The sequence below is a fragment of the Tachypleus tridentatus genome, chromosome 9 (assembly GCF_004210375.1).
Source record: "Tachypleus tridentatus isolate NWPU-2018 chromosome 9, ASM421037v1, whole genome shotgun sequence".
Taxonomy (NCBI): domain Eukaryota; kingdom Metazoa; phylum Arthropoda; class Merostomata; order Xiphosura; family Limulidae; genus Tachypleus; species Tachypleus tridentatus.
Window position 1 is genome coordinate 86686202 of NC_134833.1, and position 16363 is coordinate 86702564.

Here is a 16363-nt window from a genome sequence, read left to right on the forward strand (position 1 = left end):
GCAATTGCATAACTGACGATGCTAAGAATGTCGCTTTATTGATATGTACTGATTTCACTCCATTGTTGACGTACGGGTTCTATTGGATAATTCGGTAGAAAAATATGGAAAGTTACTTGTAATTAGCGAATTACAAGCCTTCATAATTAACGTAAGTTACATCCAGCGTTAAGTTAAAGTTTGTACACACAGATATTAGCGACATTTAATAATATGGTCATTACAATTTCGGCGGATTACAAACCTGCTGATATATGAAAATTTTGAAATCACGGTTCGAGTCATCTATTCTTCTTACAAAGTGTACACCGGAAATGTAATTTATGCATTTACGAAAGTTACGCAAATACGATATTGAATATTTCTGCGATTATATTCTGCGGATGTGTATGTTCTCGGTCTTTTCAATGAATTTAATTAAGTAGGCAAAATTAATGAAACAACCACAAATGTAAAATATTCGTTTATTATTCACAACGTTTCGTTAAGTGTACTTGGCATTATCAGGTGAGACAAGAATCGAGATGACACGTTCGTTTATGAACAAAGGTTTCACCATATACAACCATTAAAAAAACGAATTAAAAAGTTCTAATATGTAATAATAAAAAAGTCTTACAGTGTAGTAAAGTGCAAACACATCTCTTACGTGGCCTAAAAAACGCCTAAATTACTAGAATTAATCTTAAAATATTACAAGAAAGCGCAGAAAAAAAGAGTCGGCGGAACATTTTGTACAAAAGATACTATTGTCTTGGCGAGGTACGATAAAAACACCGGTTATCTATTGATTGGTATACAGCCGCCTGTTTAATCCGAGTTCATAATAGACAATACTAAACAAGTTCTATATACAGATTTTCTCGTACATACAGGCATTTCCCGTATCTCGAGTACTTCTTCGAAGCACAAACTCAGTCATAAAATGTGAACAGGCGAATCGACTAAACAACTCGCTAACTCAATAATCAATCACCGCAACAGTTATTAATCAACAATTTAATTGGATCTAACAAGTGTTTTGTAATAGCGTTCAAATAGTTTTCCGAACTTAAGTACATTATATCAAAACTTCTTTTAACCCAGCATCAATACGTTGAAACTAATACATGGATCCATGACAATAAAAACACTTAATTGCTCCACGTATATTCCTTGCAGATAGCAGTTATCGATTGGCGCTATATAATCCGTATGATGCATACAAAACAGGTTCTGTCGAGACAGTGAACACAGGGTGTTTCAGATTTGTTGGGTGGTGAAGAATTACGCGTTGTAAGCCTATCCTTTGACACTTTCACGATTATGAACTTCTAAACTTAGCATTCATTCATTACGCAAAGTACCAATAACAAGTAAAAAAAAAAAGTTAAACATTTTAAATGACACCATCGAATTAGCTCCACAAAATAGAATACTTGCAAGTATAAATATACTCCCTTAAATATGGAGTGTTTTGTTTTTTTTTATCATAAATTGAAATGAACCCATTGTACATGTTAAACGAACCTTTTGAGGTAAAGTAAATTTTGCTTGATCATACTAGTGCTCTTATTGATCATTTGAAACAAGTTAACTTTTATAATTGCAACTGCTTTCAACTCAACTCAACTAGTGCACAATTTGAGTATTTTGATAAAGGTCCCTACACTTGAACCATTTGGACCGTTGCCACTATGCAGAACAGTTTCCAGACTAACGTCATCGTTCACTTCAGACAGTGAAGTGCATCAGTGGTTGCTTACTACAGGTTCATTTATACACAGACGCTACACTGGAGACCAAAAACAACAGCCCACGTTGATACTAAAAGCGTTATTAGTGACTTCCATCACATTTGGATAACACTTTCAAACAAAACTATTACAAAATAACCGGTGAAAGTTCCAAGGCATCACCCTGATATGAATAGTCCCCATTCTACCGTCAGACTCATTCCCAACTATGGCTACAAATGTTTAAGATTGGCGATTGTTTCCATTTTGGTCAACTGCTTGCAGTCACCAAGAATATTGATGAATAAAATCACAAATGAAAGAGCACTTGTTAAAATTCTACATAGCATAATAAAATAGCGGTCATAAAGAACACACATAGAACCTTTAAATCACAATACTGCGTTGAGTCGTGCATCAACGCACTGTATACGATATACGTAGCATTTGCACTGTAGCGGCATAGGAGTGCGTGTTCTGTTGCTAGCAGCCTTGTAGGTAATTATGTTCTTTCTCTTACCGGTCGCTATATTAACACCTGAATGGGGGGAGGAAGGGGTAAAAGTATCTTCCTATAGCTTGTTGGTAAAACATTGTTGTTAATCAATTGTGATTTTATAGAAATTTTCTGGTGATGTTTATAAAGTAATTACGTCTTTCCAATAAAAATGAGTAGATTTAATATATATTCACTGAATTTAAAATAAATCACCACCGAATATTATCATAACGTAAAATCTATCGTCCAGTGGACTCTAACATGTTCTCCGTTATGCAAGAGTAGTTTATATTACTGGTTGCATTGAAACTCTCGTAATCTATCGCAGCGAATTAGAAGCCGCTAAATGTTATTTTGTAGATGACAAGACAAACTGTGGAGTGAAATATAATCCAAATCATTGATTTCTACACAGAAATGGATCGTGCATTACTTAATTTTATTATAGTTTGTTAGGCTTAAATAAGTAATATTTTGTTCCCTAAACTATCAAGTAATAGTATGAGGATATTCAGATAGTCGAATAATTTGCAATAAGTTCGCTGTCAGTTTTTCTTATAAATTTATATAGTTTTAATATTAACTATGACAAAATAATGGCTGTATTGGAAAGATACGTTGATATTTGGTATTTTTAAAAAGTAATACCTGATAATATTGTTTTGGTCTAAACTCTAAAGTGATTTTTATTATGATCTGCTGTATTAAGACAAGTATCGCTAGAAACTTGTACGTCTGTCGTAAGTTAGAAAATACAATATAAACAGTGCAAGTATTAATACTTAACAGCACAAAACGCAAGTGCTGTAACCGATTGCTTATTAGTACCAAGTTATTTTGAATATCACTGATTCACACAAACTAAACGCGAATTCATAACCAAATAAGGTTAAGTTAACCATACCGTTTATATCCGTTTTTGAATTTGTCAGATAAAAGTTTCATATGTTGTTAAGAACAAAGCCACACAAAAAGCTGTGCTCTGAGCAGCATCAAAAGTCAATTTGTAGCCTTCAAAGTCTGCATACATACTGCTGTGCCACTGGAAGGCTAGTTAATACACATTATATTACATTTTGAAAGTTTGTAAAGCAGTACTACACAGTGTGGATGTTGTAGAAACATTTTTCACAGTCCACACAACTTGAAACTACTGATCTAAAAACAAAAAAGGAACTTAAAACTTAAGTATTAACTTGCAACTTTTGTAAGTTGTTTAGAAAGGTGATGCATTCATATAGCACTACCAAACAGTGATTATGGTGTACAATTAGACATCTCCATCTGAACCAGACAATACTTTGAAAACACCATTTTTTTTATTCTCAGGCTAATTAAACTTGCTTGAGGAACCTACTGGGCTTGTGCAGTCAAAATGGCCAAAAACATAGAACCTCATACAATTTATAACAAAAATAAGTAGTTTGGTAAAGCCAATAAAAATTCTTTTGAACTCTGAATACATCTTAAAAGATGAGTTCTAAAAATGAGAAGAGGGATGAAGAATTTGATGAGTTTTCATAACCAGTCATCCTGATGTACTTAAAGACCATATCCGTGTATTAAAATTACACTCAATACATGTGCATAACCAAAGTGCCAAGAGTTCTTTTATGAATGATAATGCTTTTATGATGTAAAAAGTTACCATTATTGCAATTTCTAATTCAGTTCAATAGGTTTCTCACTAAACATTAAAATTTATCTTTGTACAACTGCAACAACAATTAATATTTTAGTAATATTAATCCATGAAATGTTAATTTAAGACAAGTTTTAGATACTTATGTCATTGTTTAAAAGCACCAACTAATACTACGTGATGTTGAATATTTGAAAGCACAGAAATGTAGAGAAAGCTTAAAACAGTTCATGTACAAAGTCTTTTTTTTTGGCAGGATATAATTGACAGGTTTGTGGTTATTTAGCTTTCTGCAATATGAAAAAGTCAGTCAATTTTATCATAACATTAATTTATCAATATTGGCATCAGGGTTAGGAGGAGGTCAAATGACTACAGGACTTAGCCTCCTTGGTGGAAAGTCCCCTAGCACAGATAATAAATAAAAACTACAAAACTTTCGTATTATTAATTTAATTGCAGTGATCTTCATCTTAGCTGCCTTCATCTTGTTAGGATGTAGGTTGTGGCTGTGGTCAGTTGCAGAAAGTTGTTGCTTCACCTTGAGATCTGTAGGAGCACAACCTTTCCAAGATAGTTCATTCCTCCAAGAACATTTGTGTAATGTTAGAACTCTTCAGTGTACAAGTAACTTTCTGCAAGCAGTTTGGAACCTCTGTTTCTGATGATCTCCATAGTGGTTTATTTTTCATGTCATCCTGAGAGCATAACCAATTAAGAGCATTACAAAGCTCACAAAAACAGTATATTGCCACCGTACAGTGTAGTTCACACAACAGTCACTCAGGTAGACAAGAGTAATTACCCAGTATATTTAAACAAGAGAAGAATAAAAGAAATAAAACAAGTGGGGGGCTTTTGTTCTATTTTCCACTTTTACAAATTGCTATAGATTAGGATAATGATGTTGAAGTACATTGTAACAACTTTCCAACACAGACCCCATGCTCAGAAGAATTATACAATAGAAGGAAGCAGAGATATCTAAACAATACGACACTAAATGCTCTAAGGGAGAACGAAAAGTAAACTGCTCTTCACCAAATAGTATATATTACTGAAAATAGCTCGAGATTCACACTGCACATTGTGCTACTGTTATTAAAACCGACAAATATGGTCAAACTAATTGATTTGACATTCTACTTTTTAGCTGACAATTTTGCTATTTATACAATAATACCGAATGCCCCGACTGCATTTTAATATCACTTCTTTTAGTGACCGCGTTTTGTTTGTTTTTTTACAGCGAAGCTGTTTTTGGTTTTAGTTACCGATTAGTAAACCTCAAAACATATCTACTTTCAGCTTGCAATAGCATTCAGATTACATTTTTTCTCATTTCGGAATCTATTTCATTTTCAACACGCTAACTAGTTGCCAATCCAAATAAGAATACGTAATCAGTAGTGGATAAGAAAGTTCCACTTTTTAAACTTAAGCTATTTGCATTTGTAACATGTCAACGTACCAATAATGAGCTGCGGTTTCGAACCATTAATATCTCTTCTTCTAACGTTCACCGAGTATTCTGTGAAGCAGTACGACAAGAATGTAAACAAGTTTATATAACAATACGTCTGCGCTAATGTGGGTAGTTATGACCGATGTGCTAACAAATCTCATTTCGTGCGTGAACGTGTTAGAATGTATCCCTGTTCACTAAAGTACTAGACTATCAATTTTACTAATTTATCCAAGTCACTAATAAAATTGTAAGCTCAACATTTGGTTATTTAAGTATAAACACTAAGTAATAATTATATAAATAATACACTTTAGATTGTCTGCCCTAAACTTCTCATAAATTTCTCTATCAAACACAAATTTCATATCTGTAAAGGAGTATTGCATATTAATTTTCAATTCGGAACTATCTTAACCGATTCTGTATTTAACTTCAACGCAACAAATGCTGTACATATGGTACAATGTTACTATCATGTGACGCTGGTTTATATTTCAACATCACTACGATTACTTATTTACGACGTATTTCACGTAACACTTAACTGTCGTGTAGCTCCCGGAAACAAAGAAAGCGTTACACTAATTACTGTTTCTATGGGCTTTTTCTAAAATACACATGCAAAGACCTTTCAAAACCATGTTTATCACGCTGTGAACATGCAGGTATTTCTGAATCTTTAGCAAAGTTTGTCTTCATTTTAACTTCACATTTTTGCTTCGGTTCATTTCACAAAGTGTTATAAACACCTTTTAGCTACTTTTTTCTTCTCAATTACAGATAATATTTTTGTTTGAACTTGTAAAACCGTGTCATACATTGAGCACTCATAACCGAATAATAATCTGGACATTGTTGAATATTTTAACACACACTATTATTATACTTTATTTACTCTACGTGTTTTATTGTCGTTACATCTACGCGAACTTGTCTAACACTATTTTTTCGTAGATTTGTATTTATCTATCTATTGTTCGTTTCTGAATTTCACGCAAAACTACTCGAGGGCTATCTGCGCTACTCGCCCCTAGTTTAGTGTTAAGACTAGAGGGAAGGCAACAAGTCATCACGACCCACCTGCAACTCTTTCACCAATGTCATTATAACGCCCCCACTGCTGAAAAGGCAAGCATGTTTGGTGTGATGGGGATTCGAACCCGCGACCCTCAGATTACGAGACTGGTGCCTTAACCAAATGACCTTGCCGGGCCTTATCCGTCTAACACTACCTGCAAGAAAGTGTAGCTCAAATGGTGTACGAGATAGTGATAGAATACGGATTTTCAGCAGAGGGCACAAAAGCTACAGCAAATGTTTTACAAGGAGGTTAGCATCTTATTTACAGAATACACAGACGCTATTATTCCGAGGTTTGGATTCTTACAACGAAATTCCAGATCACCTATGGAATTTCGGTAACTATTAATACTTACTTGTTAGATGAAGTTTTCACTTCATCTCAGACACAATGAGTTCATCATAGTTTGAGATGCAGTAACGTATGTAGTTGATTGAAACAAGTGTCAGTAACTACTGAAATGGGGGAGAGAGAGAGAGAGAACTTGATTCACGCATAAAACTTCGGGTATGTGAAGCGGTGGAGTGAGTGCGTCTGCAGTAATTTTACATTCCAAGTTACTTGCGATTCATACAAACTTCACCTGGAAAGGTGTTAGCCCTAACCATAAAAACCGTTATTAGTGTGAAGAAAAGATGCATTTGAAGTGCTAAGACCAATAAAGTATTGATTAAAAAACTTGATACCATTACTGAAAACACACACAGAGAGAGTAAAACCAACACTGAAATCGAAGAAACGGTAGTGTTAAATACTTTGTATATTAAAATTTGACCTTCTCGAAAATCGTACTGTTCCAACAAACGGCACATTTCAGTTCAAGTATCCATCAGGATGCATCTTACAAGCTGTAATCATTATAAAGATTATAAGGACACATCTGAATTCCAACTGCGCGAAATATCAAAATATAATTAAGTTTACTTACTGAAGCTAGTGTCACCCAAAACACTTTATTGGCACTGGATAGGGCTTACACGTTATGGTTAACAATGTTTTCACGCGAAATCATTACACAAATGTTACTAACCTAGTGCTATATAGTACTTCAAACATTTGTCAACGATGTTAAGCAACAAAAACTTAAAACTCTAGGAAAATTTGTTGTAGTAAGAAAGACTCCAAGAAGGTGTAAACCGGTACGTTGATTTTATTGTTTTCTGCACCATGTCTCACTAAGACGGGTATGGTCTGCATCTGATGAATCAGTGATTAAAAGTTAGTTGCTCTCTGTTAACAAGCGACCAAAGAAAATTATGGGATTATACAAATTTCGCGCAATAAGTCTAGTATTATTTAGAAAATGGATGTTAAATTTATTCAATTTATAAAAAGATACGGGTTTAATTTCATGAGTGGACGATATGCATGACAGTCCAATTAATAAAAGAACAAATGTTAGTTTTTAACCACCAGAAAATTGAAAAACTAAAATCCAATCATTTCGAGATTTCACCCATAGTGCACTGAGGGCGATTTTCTGGTTTGACAAGCTTTACCGATGAGCTCGTTTATGCGTTAACGTAGCGGGTAGACCGATGTAAAACATGATGTCGATGAATCAGTAGGGTAATACCTTCACCATTTTATCATATAACAGTAGACTATGAAAAATTGTTGTAGTAATATGCATCCAAACGGTATAAAAAGGAACGTGTTTTTTTTTTTCTGCACTATCTCACTACGACAGGCATGAGTGATGGTATGCTCATGTGTTCTGTTCATATGGAAGTTCTTCCCAGGCCTTAAGAGGGTATCGATAAAAAGTTGTTTCCTCAGTGGACCGACTTCCCACCTAATTCTCCGATATTACACAGTGTACAATCGCAGACTTAGAATTATACAGATTCTTTTCAGTATAGCACGGCCCTTTCGAACACTCAAGTTACTTCTTTCTTGTAGAAAGTCGCATAACAGAGGCCAGTCTTATCGAGCAAATCATAAAATCACCTGGTTACTAGTTAAGTTATCCCCAAGTAAAAAAAAAGTAATTCAATACAAAATGTATTCCTTAGTCTTTGTATTTTGTACAAGATTACTTAGTGACTATCTTCTGAAGCAAAGCACAGGACTTTTTGAACTTTGTTCTCTCCCAAACAGACAGCGTGTTGCTTTACATACTGTTGATTGTGGAATCAAGAACTTCACTGATATTAGTTATCATTCTGACATTCAGCTACATATCCATTTGGTTCAAAATTTTATGGTTATAGCTATCAAAAATGCCATCTGAAGATAAGGAGCCATTTCCCCAATGCAATATGACCAAAATCCATAACAAATGTGAATGGATTTAAGAGTAATGAATGCTAACACGAAAGTAGTTATATCTTTAGCATAGTTGCAATCAACTATGCGCAAGAAAATTACGTTAAGCAAATTTTTTGTAAAGAAGCTCTGTTAAGAAATGATTTTACAAAATAACAGTAAGATATCCAGTGATGTCGAGAAAACCCACATGTAGAGAGATATGTAAAGACAACTCGTTTGGGTTGAGAAAATATTTTACGTAAAGGAACGAACAACGGAAGTTGAAATATAACATCTAACACCGCCCTCTACATTCCGACACTCAGTTACACAACCCCTTTCAAACATGTGGTCAGCTTCCGGTCAGTTACCTCTTTCTTTCTCTGTGAACCTGACGATGACGAAAGAAGGTTCAAACATTGTTCGCTCCTCTACGTAAAATATTTTCTCAACCCAAACGAGGTGTTTTTACACATAGTTTAAGAAATCCACTTATCTGAAAGGTTTAGTATTGGCCAATACTGAAGAGCGAGTACACGAGGGGCTGTACACAATTACTTTGCTATATCCTAGGAAAGGCATCTTGAGTGAATAGGTCACTTATTTCAGATTAAATTTAAGGTCATTTTTCCCTCAATAAATCTAGAACTTTTTTCAGACCAGTACAAGACTATCAGTGGCTTGTCACGTGCAATTATCATCCAAGATAAATCATGATTTTCTATGGTATTTTAGAGAAAGCACACTTCATTAGCCATTAAAACATAAGAGGGGCATTAAATAACCCAAACCATAACCTAAGTTCACCCAATTCATTTTCTGCAGTAAGCTGTCTTCTCTACTTACTTCAGCAATTTGCACTTGTCAATATCCATCTTCTTAAACTCGTGCTGAAAACCATTTTGATCAGACAGACCACCCAAAGTAGCCATTTAGCTTTCAATAATCCTTGCAGAACATTAGGGATACATCCTTCTTTATAGTTCTATTACTACTACTTATTCCTTTATGGCTTTCTCTTTCAAAGTCTCAGCACATTTTTCCATTTAAAAATCATGTGGTTAACTGACGTATTGGAGCTGCATCTCTAGTATTAATTTGACATTTGTTCAGTTTCTTTCATGGAGGTTTATGAGTGAATTTATCTATATATTCCATGAGAACTTCATGCATCTGTGGAATTTTATCTATATAACTTCCATAGCTCTAAGTTAGGTATTAAATATCACACTTTGTACATCTTGCCTCAAAGACGTACTACTACTGAAGATGAAGGATACAGATGGTATTTTGACATTACGATTAACTGACTGTGTTCATGGTTCTAATGTACTTATTGTTCAGATTGAGTTACTCTAATCCATTAATCCTTCAGTACATACAGAAATGTTTGGTCCGATAACATCTTAGTTATATTTAAATGCATCTGCCAACTTTCCAACAGATTTCTGAACTTGCTTTTCGTATTAAGTTTACCTTTCATCATGATTCTTGAAAGAAATCTTTCAATACAAAATCAGCTCAAATTGTACAACCAGTATCAATTAACACAGTGCAAGACTCTTTTACAAGACTCGATAACTAGTTTATGTAACGAACTTTAACTGAAGCAGATGGACTAGTTTCATTTCTTATACCCTGAGCTGCTCAAATCTTAAAATTGAAGTTTAAGTCAAAGTTGCCTTTCATTTTCACTAAACTTATAATCACTTTAATACCACACGTGAAAGTTGTTTAACTGGTGTTTTTTGGATTATTTGCCGTAAATAATACGAATTTACGTAAGTATAATTATTGAAGTACATTTTTCCTTTATGCTTGCTCAGGTTATTTTGACTTGGAGTTGTAGGCCTAAGTCAGGAGCCAGCAACCTTCAGATAATAAGAGCGATTACTTTAAGATCAAATAACTGAGATCAGCAATATGCCCCCTCGTTCTAACATAAAAATGTCCCCACTTGAGACAACTGCTAGTCTTCGGATTTACATCGCCAAGTCGTAGCCCAAGAACCACACAGACTGCTTGGAGCTCGCGAGAGGCAGCTTGCCGACCCCTAGCCCAAGTGCACAAACAAATGTTAACATAAGTTCCAAAATCAAAGACGATTAAACCCAACTCAAAAAATTATCTTGCTTGCCGTGCGAGTTACTGGACAAGTCAATTTTACTTCTGTTGCAAAAGTTGCTCACAGTTCAGTGTTAAACTCAGGAGATCACTCAATACTAATTACTCGTACTTAAATATGTATTAGACAAATATTGCCGATTATTAAATCGATTTTAAAAGCACCCTCTAGCGAACAGTTAAGATGCAATGTATAGCTTTAAGAAGAATTTTCGTCGAGTTCAAGCAAAAATTGGTATTTAAAGGAATTCATCATTTTGTGATTTACATCATTGAAGACTGGGAAGTCAACGCTGGTTCCAATTCGTGACCAGTACGTATGGTGATGAACCACTAACTCTCATGAAGTGAGCAGTCTACTGCATCACCATTTATAATGATAATAAAAAAGAAATGTGTATCTTCCATGACGTGTTCCGAATAGTAAGTGAGAACTGCGAGTGCGTAAATATAGCCGATAGACACTGAATGCTTGACGAAAATGTTGAGTCTTCCAAGCAATAAAATTTAACGCGTTATTTGTGACGTCGTACGGTGAATGTAGGCATAATTGTTGCTTGAAAATAGTTTCAGTGATTATTTAATAACAGTAGATGGAATAATACTTGAAGTACGATACACTTAATTTAAATATCAAATTGTCTTGAATTATGTAGTGTTGTAACATTGTGACATATTGTTCAAACTTAATTGCAGTTTGATGTGAATTTCTATTTTAAGATTCTTTAAACAGTCATTTTAATTCACACTGGATTTACATTGCGTGTTGTGAGTGGGATCGCCAGAACTATAATCCAAAATGCTATAAACTCAAGGTGTCCATATTCTTGCCACTAAAGCGTAGATTCATCTAGTGATTTTAGACAAGGTATTACATATCATCGAATAAGTAATAACAGAGCAGGAAACAAGTCGCTGATGTTGTGCCTGTGATTTATTACTAAAAATTAAGATCATAAGGATAAATTGTTTGTTTATAAACAAAATACAGTGTAAACGCATGGTACAAGTGAAATAAGGAACATGTCAATTGCAGAAAACCTAAATTCAGTAATACTTGGAAGCAAAGAAACTTTGCTGTATACAAATCCGCCAGTAGTTTACACAAAATGAACTTTACGAGTCCTAAGCGTTCTCACTGTAGAAACAACGAACTTCAGTATCTTAATATTGTCAATATGAAGTTCTATTCGTTTACGATTCCTTAGTGTTTTTTTTTGTTATTTATCTATAAGAACTGCAAATAAAATAAAGAAATATATAGAAAAATTAGTTTTATTTTAAGTGGCCTAGTGATTTAAAGAGTAATAGAATAGTGTGGTGAAAACCTTCGCACATGATACTTTATCTTGTGCAAGAACATTAATGATTAGGGTTAACAAATCACTTTTTGCACACGTATACAGACAGTCTTTTTTTCTTAAACACTTTTGTTGCAAAGTCAACAAATAATTACCAATTAAAAGTTCTCGTTCCAGGCCTTTCTTTCTCCCACAGCGATTATTATCGTATCAGTACACAGTGCGAGCTAATAGACTTCAAGTGCCAGAGTTCAGATACGTCAGTGTCTTGGGTAAAGGCAGAACAGTTAAAAAACTCAATAAAGGATGCTTACCTTTGTGCAAAGGTAACTGAATTTGCAGAAAATATGAAGAGCAGTTTGGGAAGAATATCTTAAGTGTTTAAGAAAAGTGTTAACTACACTGTCTTCTCTAGTGTCCTGGGGGAAGTTCTCCACCCTCTGGGCGAATGTAGAGCCCCCCCCCCCCTCAAATCACAGATTAAAGAGTCAACTGGATTTGTTCAGAATACTAGAACCTACAAGACTGCTTTCTAATGTCCAAATAAGGAATTAAGTATACTACATAATCTACCATTTATCATTCAATGTTTATTTGCAACAAAATTTAGTCATGAACACTTAAAACGTATCCTCATTGTAGCACCGCTTACCACACGTAACGCAGCGAAACCTTTATATCCACACTTCCAATCATGACACATCAGCACCTACCGCAGGAAAAATAAACAAAAAACCTACCAACTGAGCAAGTGAAACAAAAAAACTAAATACGTATTCAGAAAATTATATTACACACACACACACACATTTCTTGCTTCTCTTTTACGGGTAAAAGTTCTAAATACACGAAGTCTCGTAAACATCTAACTAACATATTAGATCAACATACAGTTTAGCCTAACTATCTCCAGTCTTCTACTATGCGTCGATATTTCCACAATAGATCGCAAACTATTTCTGATCAATATTGACTTCTATAGCATCAGGACATCTCATCACTTTGTTGTGGGTTCAGATATAGCATAACAATGAGGCAAGCAAACTAAATCATTAACTGATGCTTGGGCGTGCCTGCGCCAACATGCCATTAGTCACACACTGATGTCACCAGACCTGACATATAAACTGCCTCTCAAGGCGTCGACGTTCAGTCTAAATGCCACCCTCATGTTACCAAAAAAGAACTGTGCGTTGATAGGCGAGTCAGTGTTCATTTGTATGCATTAACTTTCCGTGCCTATATAAAAAGTTGACACAAAATGCTGGTTGGACAACGTTTTTCTTCTGAATTGTTGGAAGAGGTTAAAAAACAGTTAAAATAAACTGTTGTTTAAGACCCGCGTAATCAGAAATCCATAGTACTATAGGGCGAAAACAAAAGTGTGTGTGTGTGGGGGGGGGCGTTTCACCAACAATGCAATTATTAGTTTATTTGAAATAATTATTTGCTATGTTCACATTCGATATTTATCGAGCTGAGAAAGTGTTTTCTTATAGCAAAGCCACATCAAGCTATCTGTGTTCACCAAGAAAAATCGAACCTCTAATTTTGAGATAAATCAGAAAACTTACCGCTGTCCCAGCTAGATACAAAAATGTTTATGATTTCGTTATATTTTAATTATGATCAAGCAGGTAAAATCTGCAGTCGCAACATTACAGAACGAGACACTTTGACGACGATAGCCTTAAATACATTTTGACGTGTATCAAGTCGTACGTTTCGCTCTTAAAAAAAAAAAAAGTATATTTAGAGCTCAAAACAGTTTAAAAAAGACGCCATTATAGCGTTGCAGAGCTTCATCCTACGTACCACTCAACCGCTGGATTAATCTGGATTAAAAAAATGGACATAACTGACAATGCTTCATGTATTACGTTGCACCGGTTCTACGTTCCGTGATATCTGGCACATCCTACTTCTACATGGCCTACGTGATTTTTAACACCAGGCAAACGTTGATTTCGCGTTTTGTAGAAGTGTTTCTATCCTGAAAACTAAGAATTACTGGCCGTTTAAGATAAGTTACATTTTGAACAAATGAAATAATTTATGGCTGTTGCACGTTATGGCTTAACTCTTTAACATAACGTCGGCAGTCCTTTTTATAACACTATTCTTATAATTACGTTAGCTTATACAATATTACAGTTGTCTTTACTGTTTTGATTTACTATGGTTTAACTTCACTATCTGAAGTTATTTATACTACAATGCAACAAAAGTTAACCTGCTGAAATCAGGATAGACACAGATGCGACATCATAACCCTTCGTGTCTATCCTTTAATACCTGCGCAGTTTCAAGAACAAGTCTGAGTGAACTGGATATAAACGAATATTCATGATGCGACTCAACGCAGGCGAATTATGCTCACTTCTATCCACGTTTGTAATTATATTTTAACTAAGACAGAGGAGAAATGTAGACAGTGAGTGGCTTATTGATTATATACAGAGCGTTCTTTATTGGTCAAAAGCATTTACTTTAACAGCCAAAAACTTTTATTTCAGAACATTTTAATATTTAAGAGACTTATTTCTAAGAAAACTGTGTACTGCTTCCATTCCAAGTAACAAATAATGGATTAGTTAAATGTTCATACTAGTTTTGTTACTTACAAGCGAGATAGTGAGGGCACCCTAAATTCTTCAATTTTCAGTTATTTGGCTGCTCGACCCTAAAACGCTCATGGTTAAACAAGAGAAACGATTACGTCACAAAGCAAGTTAATGAATAATACTTTATCTACAATTGTCAGAGGGGGAAGATGTCTTAGATATATTATAACATACTTTAACAGCTTCTTCAGAATCATTCTAACAAGTTTTCTTATTTAAGGATTGGGTTTTAGTGGAAAGCTTCTGAAGGTGAAAAACAAAATATGTTAAGTGTCCAATTAAGTAAGAAAGTTGTGTTAAGATTCTTCACATCCCCCCCATCCCGCGCAATATTAAGATTGCCCAAAAATCACTGCAGAAAACTTTACTATATGTAGGAGACCAACTGAGGGCAATCAGGTTTGTCAGTTCTTTGGGATAATTATTTGTGGCAGCACAGAAAACTGTTGACTTGAACATGAGATATGCATCTACAGAATAAATAATGTTACTATAACTCAGTGTAAAGAGGCTTCCCTATTTGGAGATGTTCAGAATGCTAATACTTCTAAATGAACTGGACAATGCATGTAAAATGTATACTCTTAATGTGTACACAGTTGACTGTAACAACTTAGTCTTTAATTACCCATTAATAGAAATGCATAAAAAACAAAAGGGCAAGTTTAACTACCATGTATAGCACATGTTGAATTATTCTTCAACTGCTGGTCTAGGCTTAGAAAACAACTGCAGAACAAGTTTTCTTTTGTAAAGCAAGGAGCATTTCATATGAAATTATTCAGCATCTTTACTCGGTGCCTTAGATTTTCAAAGAAAGGCTTTTTCCATGAAAGTACAATTCAGTGTTATGAACTAGCCTCGAAATAATTGCAAGTTATTATATATTAATACAACATTCCTTATCTATCCTGCAGCTTACTTACAAGATAAACTATCTTATTCTCCATACAAAAGGAAAAAAAATTGAACAACATAGTTTTCAATACATTCTTACTATGGACATGATTTAAATAATTTTCTTCCACAAGTACATTGTCTGTTCTGAAGTCCTCATTTTCAAAGTTTGTGTTCCAGCTCGAAAGGCCACTGTAGGCTTTACCAAAAGCAAGTTTTTTGTTTTTTTGTTGTTGTTGACAACAAATATTTGATGCAAGAAAAACGTTTTACTTTGTACATTGTAAGTCTCTTAATCTCACACACACATCACAATTTATTGTTCAAAGTTTAGCTTGCAGTTTTGAGAAGTAGTAAATGAATTGAGTTGGAAAGTTTGACTTCAACTACAGACATAAGAAAAATTTGAACAACACAAGTACTATGTCAAATTGAAATATACTTTAGACTCATTTCCTTTAATTCAGGCCATTAATCATCAGGTCAAATCAAGACCTCAGACATTTTAGAAACTTCTTACACATTTATTAAACTAAAAAAGTTTCTATAGGCCATTTTTCCAATGTTGTGAAATTGCCAAATCATTCACCCCAAAGCTGATCTAGTACAGCTCAATAAGTTGGTGTATTTTTGGCCTATAACAAAAGAGGGTTGGTTACATTAGTGAAGACAATTTTGATTTACAAATTATAAACTATTGTGACAATCACAGTTCAGTAGTTAAACAATTATCTACTGCTTTAAACAAACAAGTGCAACTTT

General features: G+C 34.4%; 1 protein-coding gene across 2 annotated transcripts in view; it reads right to left on the reverse strand.

Annotated features, from left to right (window-relative positions):
• ifc (delta4-sphingolipid-FADS-like protein ifc) overlaps positions 1-16363 on the reverse strand; it is a 46155-nt gene that overhangs the window by 28147 nt on the left and 1645 nt on the right. Inside the window, exon 1 of one of the 2 annotated variants that reach the window (XM_076455523.1) lies at positions 12972-13155. The exons of the other annotated variant lie outside the window; for it this stretch is intronic. The gene's annotated coding sequence lies outside the window, so the exon portion shown is untranslated. Of the gene's footprint in view, positions 1-12971; positions 13156-16363 lie in introns of those variants that run through there. 2 annotated transcript variants of the gene reach the window in all.